Consider the following 14,493-nt stretch of genomic DNA (forward strand, 5'->3'; position numbering starts at 1 on the left):
CATTAGTCTCTGCATCACAATCACCCTGCCACACCTGCACATCATTCCTCAATCAATCTCCTTGCCACACCTGCACCTCATTTACACACACATATAAGCAGCACACTCACTCTCACGCACTGTGAAGTCTTGTTCGGCCAGTCTGACATTTCCGAGCGTTTTCCTTGTGTTTCCCTTCTGTACCTGACCTTGGATTGTTTATACCGACTCTGATTCTCTGCTGCCTGCCCCCGACATCTGCTTGTTCCTGTTATCGATTGTGATTATCCCCACATACCTGACGCCGTTACTGATCATTGCCTGTCTGACCATTCTCATTAAAAGTTCTGCACATGGATCCGAATCTCTCTGTCTCATCATTACAAATACCAAGTAACATCAGCACATGCTGTTCCAGTCTAAAGAGGATGTGAAAGAGATATCAATAAAACGACTGTCAATCAAAGATACAATAATAATATTACAATGAAATGAATACAGGTAATTAATCATTTAGTTAGATGTTAGTTAAATTAAGGTGTATAAACATACATTTTACAATTTTAAAATGACATTTTAAAAGATGAATTAAGACAATTGTATCAATATATTATTTAAATAAGTAAGAATACAAACAACGTTATGCGTTATTAGGTTTTATTGATCAACACTTAACGTTACACGAGAGATTGTCTGAATGGTGAACATATTATTGTTCTAATGAGTCGAATCTTTTCATTGTAGCAGTTGAACAAATAATAATAATGATATTAATAATACAAATAAATATATAAATAATAAAAACGTTAAATAAAGTACTGATATTCATAGATACGTGCATCTGTAATTATCTTGTAATACATCCATAAGGATGTCCATTGCAACTATGTTAATGGGTTACACACACTAATCTATAATATAGAACAGTGGACACATATATAAATTAGACCTAAATATATGCAAGAAATAGTGGTAATGCAACCATTCCGTGTTACGACCTGTTTTTATACTGTAGTATATAGTGCCGTGCACATATACTAAGGTTAAATAGTGCCTGCTTAGAGGCGGAGTGATTGATATATGTGAAGTGTTTTGTTGTGGTTGTAGTCAGTTGTCAGCGCAGCTGCTGTTATTAAAAAAACGCAAACGACTTACCTGGTGTCATCCTTCTACTCACCACGACGCAAATTATAAAAGGTTATTAAAAGAAACCACTACATGGTGTCAGAAGCTGGTCCAGTGCGCCGATTTTTTTTATTTTGCCGAAGTTAGACACGGACTTTTGCTAAGGGCTAAGCTAGCGTGAGCGAGCAGGAAGCTACGCTCGAGAGCGGAGAAGAGATAGAACAGTTCAAACTACCGTCCCCGCTGGTGCTAGCAGGCAATATAAGTGAAAACTGGAGAAGATGGGAACAACGCTTTCAGATATACATGACTGCAAGTGGTGCTGATGGAAAGGAAGCTAAAGTACAGGTAGCTATCTTACTGCATGCACTCGGAGAAGACGCTCTCAAGGTATACAACACACTAGACGTTGTACAAGTGGATGAAGCAGAGCTAACAGTGGATGATATTTTATATGCATTTAAAGCATATTGCCAGCCAAAGAAAAACACAGTGTTTGAAAGACATCAGTTTTGGGCTCACCCCATGTCAGAGTCAGTCACCATTGAGAAATATGTAACTGAGTTGAGACAGAAAAGCAAAGACTGTGAATTTGGTGCATCAGAAAATGATATGATCAGAGACAAGATTGTGTTCAGTTTGAATGATCCGCGGCTCAAAGAAAGGCTGTTAAGAGAGTCAGATCTCACACTGGAGAGGGTGATCGACATCTGCAGAGCAGCGGAGACTGCCAAAGCACAAATACAGGCAATGAGTACTACAACACAAGAAAGAGCAATACATGCAGTGAACAAAACCAAAGGTAAAGACAACCAACAATGGAAACAGGGACGAAAACTACAAGTACAGAGTGACAGCAGGAAAATAAAGGATCAAGGGTGCAGGAAATGTGGAAAGTCACATCAACCAAGTCTTTGCCCAGCATTTGGAGTCTCGTGCCGAAAGTGTGGTAGGCTCAATCATTACGCAAAGATGTGTGAGACTACAAAAGCAACACATAAGATGAAAATGCATGATTTGAGCTCAGAAATAGACGTGAATATTGACCAAATAAGCACTAAAAGAGACAATTCATGGTATGCAGACATAGATGCTGGAGACATGTCTGTTAAGTTTAAGTTAGACACAGGAGCAGAAACAAATGTACTACCGCAGGCTGTGTACAAGACATTGAAGAGAAAAGCCAGGCGTGAAAAACGAATAAACTTGCAACTAAAACCGACAAAAACTGTGTTGGTGGCGTACGGTGGAGTTAAGCTGAAACCAGAAGGGACAATCTCACTGGAGTGCTCCAATGCCCAAACCAAATCCAACCAGCTGTTCTATGTGTCAAACCACTCAGACACAGCTATCCTAGGCAAGGATGCATGCGAAGCGTTAGGTCTGATAAAGAGGATGGACATTGACACGCTGGCAGTCAAGTTCCCAACTACAAAAGAGGAGCTGTTAAAGCAACATGCAAGTGTCTTTGAAGGACTTGGTGAGTTCTCAGGTGAACATCACATCCACATTGACCCTACAGTCACTCCTGTCATACATGGCTGCAGGAAAATACCACTGTCAGTTTTGGACAGACTGAGAGACACGCTTGATGACCTGCTAAAAGCAGACGTTGTTGAGCAAGTGACTGAGCCAACGACATGGGTCAATAGTCTTGTAGTCACAGAAAAGAAAGACAAGAAGAAGCTGAGGGTTTGCCTAGACCCCACTGACTTAAACAAAGCTATTTTGAGACAGCATTATTCAATTCCCACAGCAGATGAGGTGTTGTGTAAACTAGCTGGTAAGAAAATCTTCACAGTACTGGATGAGAAAGACGGTTATTGGCAAATAAAGCTGGACAAGGAGTCGTCGCTACTGTGCACTTTCAACATGCCATGGGGGCGCTATAGGTTTAAGTGCCTGCCATTTGGAATCAAGTCGGCAAGTGAAGTTTTTCAGCAACGCAACTGCGAGACATTTGGGGACATCATGGGTGTTCACATAATTGCTGATGACATGATTATTGCTGCGTCCACAGAAAAGGAACATGACGAAATACTGCAAAAGGTGATGACTAGAGCAAAGGAGGCTAATGTCAAATTCAACAAAGAGAAGATCCAATACAAGGTGAACAGTGTCAAATACATGGGTCATGTTGTGTCCTCAGATGGTGTTAAAGTAGACCAAGCAAAAGTTAAGGCAATAGTTGACATGCCATCACCCACAGACAGACCGGCTCTGCAACGCATGCTTGGGATGATCAAGTATCTCTCACAGTACATACCTGGAGAAGCGACGGCCACTGAGACAGCTGCTGAGAAAAGACAGTGCTTGGCAGTGGCAACACGAACATGAGGAAGCTGTAAATAGTCTAAAAAATGCGCTTGTAACAGCCCCTGTTCTCAAATTCTTTGACCCAAAGAAAGCTGTCGTGATACAAGCAGATGCATCCAAGGACGGTTTAGGTGCATGTCTAATGCAAGATGGACATCCTATCGCCTATGCATCCAGAGCTCTAACGGACACAGAGAAAAACTATGCACAGATAGAGAAGGAGCTTCTGGCTATCGTGTTTTCAGTGAAATGCTTTCACCAGTACGCCTATGGAGTCAAGGTTAATGTGCAGTCAGATCACAAACCTTTGGAAACGATCCTGAGAAAGCCACTGGGAACAGCTCCGTCCAGACTACAGCGGATGCTACTTCAGCTGCAACGCTATGACCTGAATGTAATTTACACGCCAGGTAAAGAGTTACTGATCGCAGACACACTCTCACGAGCAACTACACATGAGCAACCGGGTGAGTGTGACATTTTTGAAAAAAAAGTGATCTATGCTCTTGAGCCAACAGAGGCCCTAAGCCCAGAGACTCTGGCACAGTTAAAGTTTGAGACACAAAATGACGTCATACTGCAAACATTGCTGGACATTCACAGGCAGGGCTGGCCACATCACAGAAAACAAGTCGACAAAAAGGTGATGCAATACTGGCCTATTAGGCACTCAGTGTCAATTAGAGAAGGAATAATGTTTGCAGGAGACAGAATTATTCTACCTAGTAAAATGAGGTCAGACATGTTACAGAGGCTCCATGTGGCACACCAAGGTATGCAGCGCACCAAAGCTCTGGCCAGAGTACACTGGTATTGGCCAGGTATGACTAGAGACATTGAAAAAATGGTTGAGGAATGTGCAACTTGCCAGCAGTTCCAACCTCGCCAACAGAGGGAGCCGATGATCTCTCATGAAATCCCAGAGCTTCCATGGCTGAAAGTAGGAGCTGACATATTTGAAATCAGTGGTCAGTCATTTCTTCTGGTTGTAGATTATTTCTCCAAATACCCGGAAGTACTAAACATAAGAGACAAGACAACACACACAGTCATTAACAAGATGAAATCGGTCTTTGCCAGAGTGGGAATACCTAAAGAAATTGTGTGCGACCATGTGCCTTTTGCAAGCCAAGAAATGAGAAAGTTTGCCACAGCATGGGGAATTAAGCTCACTAACTCCAGCCCAGGCTATGCGCAGTCAAATGGCCTGGCCGAGAGAACAGTGAAGACTGTTAAGTACCTGTTAAAGAAGGCCAAACAAACCAACACTGACCCATTTCTGGCACTTCTAACTCTCAGGAACACACCTGTCACAGGTATGGGCTATTCTCCAGCACAACTGCTTATGGGCAGGGTCCTGAGAAGCACTTTACCCAGCTCAAGCACAGTACTGCAACCTGCAGTACCAACTAATGCACTTTCTACTCTTCAGGATCTCCAGCGAAGACAGCGTGCTTTTTACAACAGAGGCACAAAGAAACTTCCGGTGCTGCCGCCTGGTGGGACTGTTCACATGAAAACTGAACGAGGATGGTGTCCTGCTGTTGTCATGGCGACACGCGCTGAACCACGGTCCTATGACATAATGACATCATCTGGACAGCAGTACAGGCGCAACAGGAGACATCTGAGGAAGACACCCAGCAACATTCAAGTGTATGAACCGGACAGTCTCGATGATGAGCAAGACAGCACCCCAGATGCTTCTACCGGGGCTGATGAGACTGCATGTGTGGAGCCTTCTCCTCCTCCACCAACGGGTCAAACCAGAAGCGGCCGAGTTATTAGGCCTCCAGTTAGATTCAGAGACTATGTGTTAAGCCAATAAGTGCATACAATATTGAGCTTATGCTGTGTTTATAAAAAAAAAAAAAAGGGGGAAACAGTAGATATGTAATTGCATATGTTCAGTTTAAGTTTAATGTATCCCTGATTGATACACGTTGGAATATTGTTTCAGCTAAGCTACATTTTATCTGCTAAAGATAAACTTTTGTTTTCTGTTTATTATAAGAAAGGAGGATGTAGTATATAGTGCCGTGCACATATACTAAGGTTAAATAGTGCCCGCTTAGAGGCGGAGTGATTGATATATGTGAAGTGTTTTGTTGTGGTTGTAGTCAGTTGTCAGCGCAGCTGCTGTTATTAAAAAAACGCAAACGACTTACCTGGTGTCATCCTTCTACTCACCACGACGCAAGTTATAAAAGGTTATTAAAAGAAACCACTACAATACAGTGGTTACGACACATTTAAAGCCAGTGAGTCATTTGGTTGACTGATCCAGACTGATTCGCGAATCAATTCAGAGCAATAGCTCGAGATTTGTAACTGGGGTTGCGAATCAATTCATTACAAAGAAAAGGTTCAAAAGAGTGATTCACTCACAAATCGGACAACACTAGTATTGATCACGTGACAATAGCGTCAACACAACAGTGAACTCTGAGCTAGACTTCCTAGCTGGCTATTGATTGTTGTTAGCGTTAAATGTACAGTTCCGAAGCATGCAGTTTCACTGCATACGTGCTGTTTGAAGGCACAAATAATTTTTATTTTCTTTAATTTTAAAACGCATTTATAACGGTATATATGATGTGTATACAAATTATTCTAAGAGGATCTATTTCAAGCTCATGCGTAATTAAATCAGTGTTGATAAATCACTTACAGATGCATATTCAAGTGTCAAGTGTACGGTGGGTGTGATCTAGAATTAGGGCTGTGTGTCATCTCTATGACGTAGAGGAACTCAAGTCAGCCTTAACTTTAAACCTCTCCGTCTCATACACTTACATTAAACACAAATTGAATCAAGGTTTTTAAATCATCTGGCTTAAATGGGTCTCTAAAGCGCAGGACTGACTTCCGGCTGCGAATCGGTTCTTTTGAACAGTCCTTTCAAAGAAACTGATCACCTGGTCCCGGACACGACACCCCAGCGTTTTTATCTAAATACACGTCTTGAATATTATGTTTTTTCTGAGTTAATTTAATTAATAAAGGCGTACATGATAATCTTTCAAAAGGATCATTTTTTGCGTGTCAGAACTTTTGAATCAATCGTGTTTACAATCGATTGATTCAAAAGATTCGATTCGCAAAAACGATCCTCCTGGCTCAGTCGAAACGTGCGGCACACGCTAGCGAGAGGGAGTTTGTATCGGATAGATACGTTGGGAGCGGATACTTTCATCGAGAAAACGAATTGGGTGTTTGAGAGAGACGGCGGGTGGCACCAATAGTATGTTCCTGCACAACCGGAGGCTGCAGATTCAGGACCGCAGATCTGGGCCGCAGTTCTAGGACCCTAGTTTTTCCTGACAGCGCCACCTACCGTACTGGCCAATATAGCGATGGCTGCAGTTTCAGGAACGCAGTTCTAGTATCCTGTTGGTTTAGTTTGCAGTCACGTTACTTTGTATATAGCATCAATATATTAATCTCAGTAGCATGTTTTTAAATGTGATTTTTGATTCAAAATGCAGCAGAGTTAAATTACTAAGTGTGCTTTGAGTCACAATTTTAAATTTAAACATGAATTTACACAAAATATAAATGAAATATCAATTTTGTAAAATTGACGATATCAATGTTAAAACAATTGTAAAAAATGAAGAACCTTAAAAGTCTTGAATTGTCTCTTGAATTATACAGTATATTGATTCACTTCCTTAAGGTGAATTAGCTAATTATCAGGTAAGTTAAAGTTGGAATCAGCATATGGAGTCACTAAATTACTGCCAATATTTTAAAAGTTGTTGAGATGCAAGACAAGACACAAGAATGATTCAAGAATGTTTATTTATATACATATATACACAGTACAGACCAAAAGTTTGGACACACCTTCTCATTCAAAGAGTTTTCTTTATTTTCATTACTATGAAAATTGTTGGAAGACCATTTCAGGTGACTACCTCTTGAAGCTCATCAAGAGAAGGTCAAGAGTGTGCAAAGCAGTAATCAAAGCAAAAGGTGGCTACTTTGAAGAACCTAGAATATGACATTTTCAGTTGTTTCACACTTTTTTTGTTATGTATATAATTCCATATATAATTCCACATGTGTTAATTCATAGTTTTGATGCCTTCAGTGTGAATCTACAATTTTCATAGTCATGAAAATAAAGAAAACTCTTTGAATGAGGTGGTGTGTCCAAACTCTTAGTCTGTACAGTATATACATGTCATTTTTGTGACAACATCACAACAGCACCAAAGTGAACCCCTTTTCCATCAGTTGCTGCATGGATAGAATGGCTGTAGGCTTCAACTCTAGAGAAAGAGAGAGCGAGAGACAGAGAGAAATAAATAAGAAACATTTGTTTAACATATTCAACTGGAATATACATACACATATATATATATATATATATATATATATATATATATATATATATATATATATATATGAAAAGTGAAAGTCCTTGCAGCATGTGGTGCATCTCTTCAATTCGGGCAGGGATTTCCCTTTTTGATTGTTATATGTATCTTGAAAAAGTGAGTGTACTTGTTAGAATATTTTGAGATCATGAAAATATCCCTAGTGCCTTTTTTTTAATCATCTGTCCTACAATGAGCCTAATCGAATCCATAAAATCACTTCATATTGGCCATGCAGAACATGACAGAAACTAACACATGATAGCAATGTATAACTGTATGTGGAATAGACCTGCAGATTAGGCCAAATTGTAACAAACTATTAAAATTGACAAATGCCTAATTTATCATTGCAAAACAATGCCAAAACAACAGGCTAACACAGACTGCAACTAGGCAGTCAGTGCAGTTTAATTATGAAATATATTTTATTCCTAAATATGGTAAAACAACGACTATTAAGCCAGTATTCACACTAATACATTAAGCTGCAGGTAAATCTTACAAACCTTACAACAACCATGCTCTTGTCATCTGATAAGTTTAACTAATGTGCAGGCTAGATTCACTTATAATACTTCGTCATTAAAACACAATTATAATTTATGAAATCATAGCCACGAATTAACGCCGTAGTAATTAATAAAACTAGCTCACAAATTCTTAATTTGGTGGGAATTAATTATTAATTCATAGGTAGCAGTTCTCACTATGTAAACTTTGCACCGTTTAAACGTTATAAAATAAAACTTAATTAAATATCGATACTCACCGTCTGGTTGCTGTCCACGTCGTCCATCTTTAATTAGTGTTGATTCAGTACAGTAGGTGGCGCGGTCACAAAAATACTAGGGTCCTAAAGCTGCGGTCACAGAATTGCGGTCCTGTAACTGTAGCCTCCGGTTGTGCAGGAATACCCTTCTCGGTGGCACAGCTGTACTGTGACTGGACCGGAGATGGAAGGAGATGGAAGAGGACGAGATAAGGAGAAAAGTGGTAAGGGTTCTGAAAATCAGAAGAAGAAAAGGAAGGCAAAAACATTAGGTATTAGCAGTAACTCGGATTTGAGTGGAGAGGTGTTACAGCCACTGCTATAACACAAAAGAGGGATGACACAACGGCTCGATCAAAAGGGGAATTTATTAATAAAACGGAATATAACAACAAGTTGGAGAAATTAGACAGGAAAAATAAGAGGGATGTAACACCTTCATCCCACAAGAAAGTGCATCTACTAAAAGACACCTTTCTCAAAAACATACGTTACCCACAGGCCTATCCAATCCGGTATAGGGCGTCAGCGTCCACATTGTCCCGACCTCTGACATGTTTAATGTCAAGGTCGTATGGCTGCAAGTATAAACTCCAGCGCATAAGACGCTGATTAAAATTGCGCATGGAGTTCAAAAAGATAAGCGGATTATGATCACAATACACAAGGATCGACCATTAAACGATTTGCGAGGCTACACAATTCAAGTTTATTTGTATAGCGCTTTTTACAAAATAAATCGTTACAAAGCAACTTTACAGAAAATTATGTTTCTACAATATTTAGTAATAGCTAGTAGTTTGTGCACATTTGACAGGATTTTAGAAAAAATAATAATAATAATAATACAAGACGTAGTCAGCTAGACGATGAACTATCAATATTATTAATTAAGTTATTATATGATTCAGTCACACATTTAGCAATAATTGTTAGTTCTGTTTGTTGATTCAAGGTTAGCATCATCTGGGGTCCTCTGAGGGTCAGCATCATCTCTTCTCAGGTGTTTTGGATCCAGACTGGAGCTTGTTTAAATCCTAGTTACCACGGGATGTAAATCCCGTGGCGAAACATAGAAACAAAATACAGACATCATTAGCATAGCTGCTGATCCAACAAAGTAAAAATAGTTTAACCCAAGCTAATGAATAAAAATGCAACTTTGAACAGATGCAACTACACTCACAATTAAAAAGATACATTATTTGAATGCTTGGCGAAAGAGATGTGTTTTTAATCTAGATTTAAACAGAGAGAGTGTGTCTGAACCCCGAACATTATCAGGAAGGCTATTCCAGAGTTTGGGAGCCAAATGTGAGAAAGCTCTACCTCCTTTAGTGGACTTTGCTATCCTAGGAACGACCAAAAGTCCAGCGTTTTGTGACCTTAGGGTGCGTGATGGGTTGTAACGTGGTAGAAGGCTAGTTAGGTACGCTGGAGCTAAACCATTTAGGGCCTTATAGGTAAGTAATGATAATTTGTAACTGATACGGAACTTAATAGGTAGCCAGTGCAGAGACTGTAAAATTGGGGTAATATGATCATATTTTCTTGACCTCATAAGGACTCTAGCTGCTGCATTTTGGACTACCTGTAGCTTGTTTATTGAAGAAGCAGGACAACCACCTAGAAGTGCATTACAATAGTCCAGTCTAGAGGTCATGAATGCATGAACTAGCTTTTCTGCATCAGAAACAAATAACATGTTTCGTAGCTTGGCAATGTTTCTAAGATGGAAGAATGCAGTTTTTGTAACATTGGAAATATGATTTTCAAAAGACAAATTGCTGTCTAATATAACACCCAGATTTCTGACTGTAGAGGAAGTAACAGTACATCCGTCTAGTTGCAGATTGTAATCTACAAGATTCTGTGTAGTGTTTGTTGGTCCAATAATTAGTATCTCTGTCTTATCCGAATTTAATTGGAGAAAATTGTGTGTCATCCAATCTTTTACATTTTTAACACACTCTGTTAGCTTAGATAATTGGGAAGTTTCATTTGGTCTCGTTGAGATATATAGCTGAGTATCATCAGCATAACAGTGGAAGCTAATTCCGTATTTTCTAATAATATTACCAAGGGGCAACATATATATTGAAAATAGAAGGGGACCTAGGACGGATCCTTGTGGCACTCCATATTTTACTGATGATAAATGAGATGACTCCCCATTTAAGTAAACAAAATGGTAGCGATCGGACAGGTAGGATCTAAACCATCTTAGAGCCTGCCCTTGAATACCTGTATAGTTTTGTAATCGATCTATGAGTATGTCATGATCTATGGTGTCGAACGCAGCACTAAGATCAAGTAAGACTAGAAATGAGATGCAGCCTTGGTCTGACGCAAGGAGCCATTTGTAATTTTAACAAGTGCAGTTTCTGTGCTATGGTGGGGCCTAAAACCTGACTGAAATTCTTCATACATATAATTTTTATGCAGGAAGGTGCTCAATTGAGCAGACACAACTTTCTCTAAAATTTTAGACATAAATGGAAGATTTGAGATAGGCCTATAATTTGCCAGTACACTAGGATCTAGTTTTGGTTTCTTAATAAGAGGCTTGATAACCGCCAGCTTGAATGGTTTTGGGACGTGTCCTAAAGTTAACGACGAGTTTATGATATTGAGAAGCGTTTCTTCTGCTACAGGTAACAGCTCTTTCAGTAATTTTAAGGGTACAGGATCTAATAAACATGTTGTTGGTTTAGATACAGTGATAAGTTTATTTAGCTCTTCCTGTCCTATGGTTGTAAAGCACTGCAGTTTATCTTTGGGTGCGATGGATGAAACTGAAGTGTTAGACGCTGTAGAATCTACATTCGCTATTGTATTTCTAATGTTATCTATTTTATCAGTGAAGAAATTCATAAAGTCATTACTATTTAACGTTGGTGGAATATTTGAATCAGGTGGCATCTGGTAATTTGTTAACTTAGCCACTGTGCTAAATAAAAACCTAGGATTGTTTTGGTTATTTTCAATGAGTTTGTGTATATGCTCTGCCCTAGGTTATTTGCGAATCTTTCTTTGGTGGCTGGAACAATAGTTCTGCCCAGACGGTAACGCTGCGACATATAGTTAATATCAGTTATACGCAGCATGCACGATACAAGGAAATGGTCTGTAATATCATCACTTTGAGGTACAATATCTATAGCAGTAAGATCGATTCCATGCGATATAATTAAATCTAGTGTATGATTAAAACGATGAGTGGGCCCGGTGACATTTTGCTTGACTCCAAAGGAGTTTATTAGGTCAGTAAACGCAAGTCCTAATGTATCATTTGCATTATCAACGTGAATATTAAAATCTCCCATGATTAGCGCCTTATCAACTGTAACTAGAAGGTCTGAGAGGAAATCTGCAAATTCTTTCAGGAATTCTGTATACGGCCCTGGTGGTCTATACACAGTAGCCAGAGCAAGAGATACATTAGATTTCTTTTGCATGTCTGACAGAGTAACATTTAGCAGAAGTATTTCAAAAGAGTTAGACCTGTATCCTGTTTTCTGGGTAACATTGAGAATATCACTATATATTGTTGCAACACCCCCGCCACGACCAGTCTGACGGGGCTCATGCTTATAACAGTAGTTTGGTGGAGTAGACTCATTTAGACCAAAATAATCATTTGGTTTTAGCCAGGTTTCAGTCAAGCAGAGTAAATCAAAACTATTATCTGTGATCATTTCATTTACAATAACTGCTTTTGGTTCTAGTGATCTAATATTTATGAGCCCAAACTTTAAAAATTGTTTTTGTTCATTTACTTTACATTTTTCTGGTTTAATTACGATAAGATTTTTTCTAGATCCTACATTATATTTATATTTTGACCTCACTATTCGGGGAACAGACACAGTCTTAATAGGTTTTACAGCGCAAGTACCTTTAGCATTTAAGCGGTTAGAACAAAACTCATCATAATGGTTATTTGAGAATTGTCTTACTAGTCACATGGAGCGAAGTGTCCTGGAGATGTTGTCAGAGAGAAGCTCCGCTCCAATTCTGCTGGGGTGTAATCCATCAGCGCGAAACAGTCTAGGACGCTCCCAGAAAAGATTCCAGTTATTAACAAATAGCGGTTTCTGTTCTTTAGTTTAGACCATGACAACAACCATTCATTTAAAGCAAAAAGTCTACTGAACCTTTCGTGTCCTCGTCGATACGTGGGCAGTGGTCCTGACACGACGATCGTCGCCGCGGGTCAACAGGAACTTTATCTCATGGTTTTTGAACATCCTTGAATGTGACTTTATGCGTTAAAACGAAGTCATCGGCCAGAGTAGCAGCCTTGTAGAGCGTGTCTACTTTTTGTTCGTTTACATAAGTAGCAAGGGCGAAAGATACACAACTCTTAAATTCCTCTATAAGGATTAACTGTCTATAACCTGCTCTCTACTCTCAGCTTTTGAGACACGCACCAACGATCAAACAAAATTTCCTTTTCACGTGCAAACTCAACATAAGTCTGATTCGAAAGTTTAGTTTATTGTCTAAATCGCTGTCTATATGCTTCCGGGACTAACTCGTAGGCTTTTAACATAGCAGCTTTAACAATCGTATAATCAGCAGATTCTTCAATGGACAACGAAGCATAAACCTCCTGTGCCTGACCGGTTATCACGCATTTCAAGAGCAAAGACCAAACATTTTCAGGCCACTTTAATGAAGCTGCAACCCTCTCGAAATGACAAAAATACTTCTCAACGTCCTTCTCACAAAAAAGGAGGGACCATCTTCCGATTTCGGCCGACATCAAAATCATCAGAGGCAGCGTGAGCAGCCTTAGAGCTCATTTCTAACTCCATTCGTTTCAAAGCAAACTGATTATCAAGTTCACGCTTTCGCAGCTCTAATTTGGCATTCTCTAACTCCAATTCTTCTTTAACTGCCAACTCTCTCAATCGAATAGCATTCTCACTTACCAAAGGATCAGCCACTTCCTCCACAACACTAACGTTTTCTAATGGAATTTGTAAAACGCCTAACTCCACCAGACAGCCTTTAAGGACGTTTCGCAAAGTTTCCTTCAAAGTCTTAAACCTAGGAGCGATTTTGACTTTATAAGACTCTGCAATTTGCAATAACTGCTCTTTTGTGCACCATAATCAACTACCGAAGTCATTTCGACACACGTAGGCTATTCACCAAAAATAACGAAAATAATGGTTTCAACACAATTCAGAAAAATACTCATAAATGAAACCACTAAATGGTTTTCACAAATCCTAAACTTTACCTGTCAAAACTAAAGAAAACAGTGATTTTGGCCGCTACACGAAATTACCACGCATGATACAAATTAAGAATAAACTTCACTTACCGATTTAAATTTACAAAGTGAATAACCAAAAGCGATCTCCCAACACACGCGTATTTACCCCATTTAACATTAAATTAATTCCCTAGTCTTCAGTGGCGTTAGGGGCTCGAGGCCACTTTAAACGCTAAAATCATGAACACCTGCACACCGATCCCATTAACAAGATCAGCTACCGGTGAACTGAAGCGTGCCTCCACTCCGAATAACCACTAAAAATAAAAAAGGCAAAATAACAAAGTGGCAGGTTCAAACCTACCCGACGACTACTGAATAAATAGGGCAAATACTCACCTGGGACGCTCGTAGTTACTCACAACCGAAAAGTAAATCAAACAAACACGACGAAAAACACGGCCATACACATTTTCTTTCCTCCCACACTAAACAGCTGAGAAAAGAAAAAAAAAGAAAAACGACGGACGAGCCCCTTACAGCCACTGCTATAACACAAAAGAGGGATGACACAACGGCTCGATCAAAAGGGGAATTTATTAATAAAACGGAATATAACAACAAGTGGGAGAAATTAGACAGGAAAAATAAGAGGGATAAACACAAAAGAGAGCCCAGCTCCGACTCGG

At 39.4% G+C, this 14,493-nt stretch overlaps 1 protein-coding gene across 1 annotated transcript in view; it reads left to right on the forward strand.

Moving 5' to 3' along the window:
• The first annotated feature begins 6,164 nt into the window (after positions 1–6,164).
• The window catches only part of LOC128030865 (anoctamin-10), a 47,208-nt gene continuing 38,879 nt past the window's right edge, over positions 6,165–14,493 (forward strand). The window contains exon 1 of the mRNA XM_052618929.1: positions 6,165–6,281. The gene's annotated coding sequence lies outside the window, so the exon portion shown is untranslated. The remainder of the gene's footprint in view (positions 6,282–14,493) is intronic.

The sequence above is a fragment of the Carassius gibelio genome, chromosome A16, assembly GCF_023724105.1.
Source record: "Carassius gibelio isolate Cgi1373 ecotype wild population from Czech Republic chromosome A16, carGib1.2-hapl.c, whole genome shotgun sequence".
NCBI classification, from domain to species: domain Eukaryota; kingdom Metazoa; phylum Chordata; class Actinopteri; order Cypriniformes; family Cyprinidae; genus Carassius; species Carassius gibelio.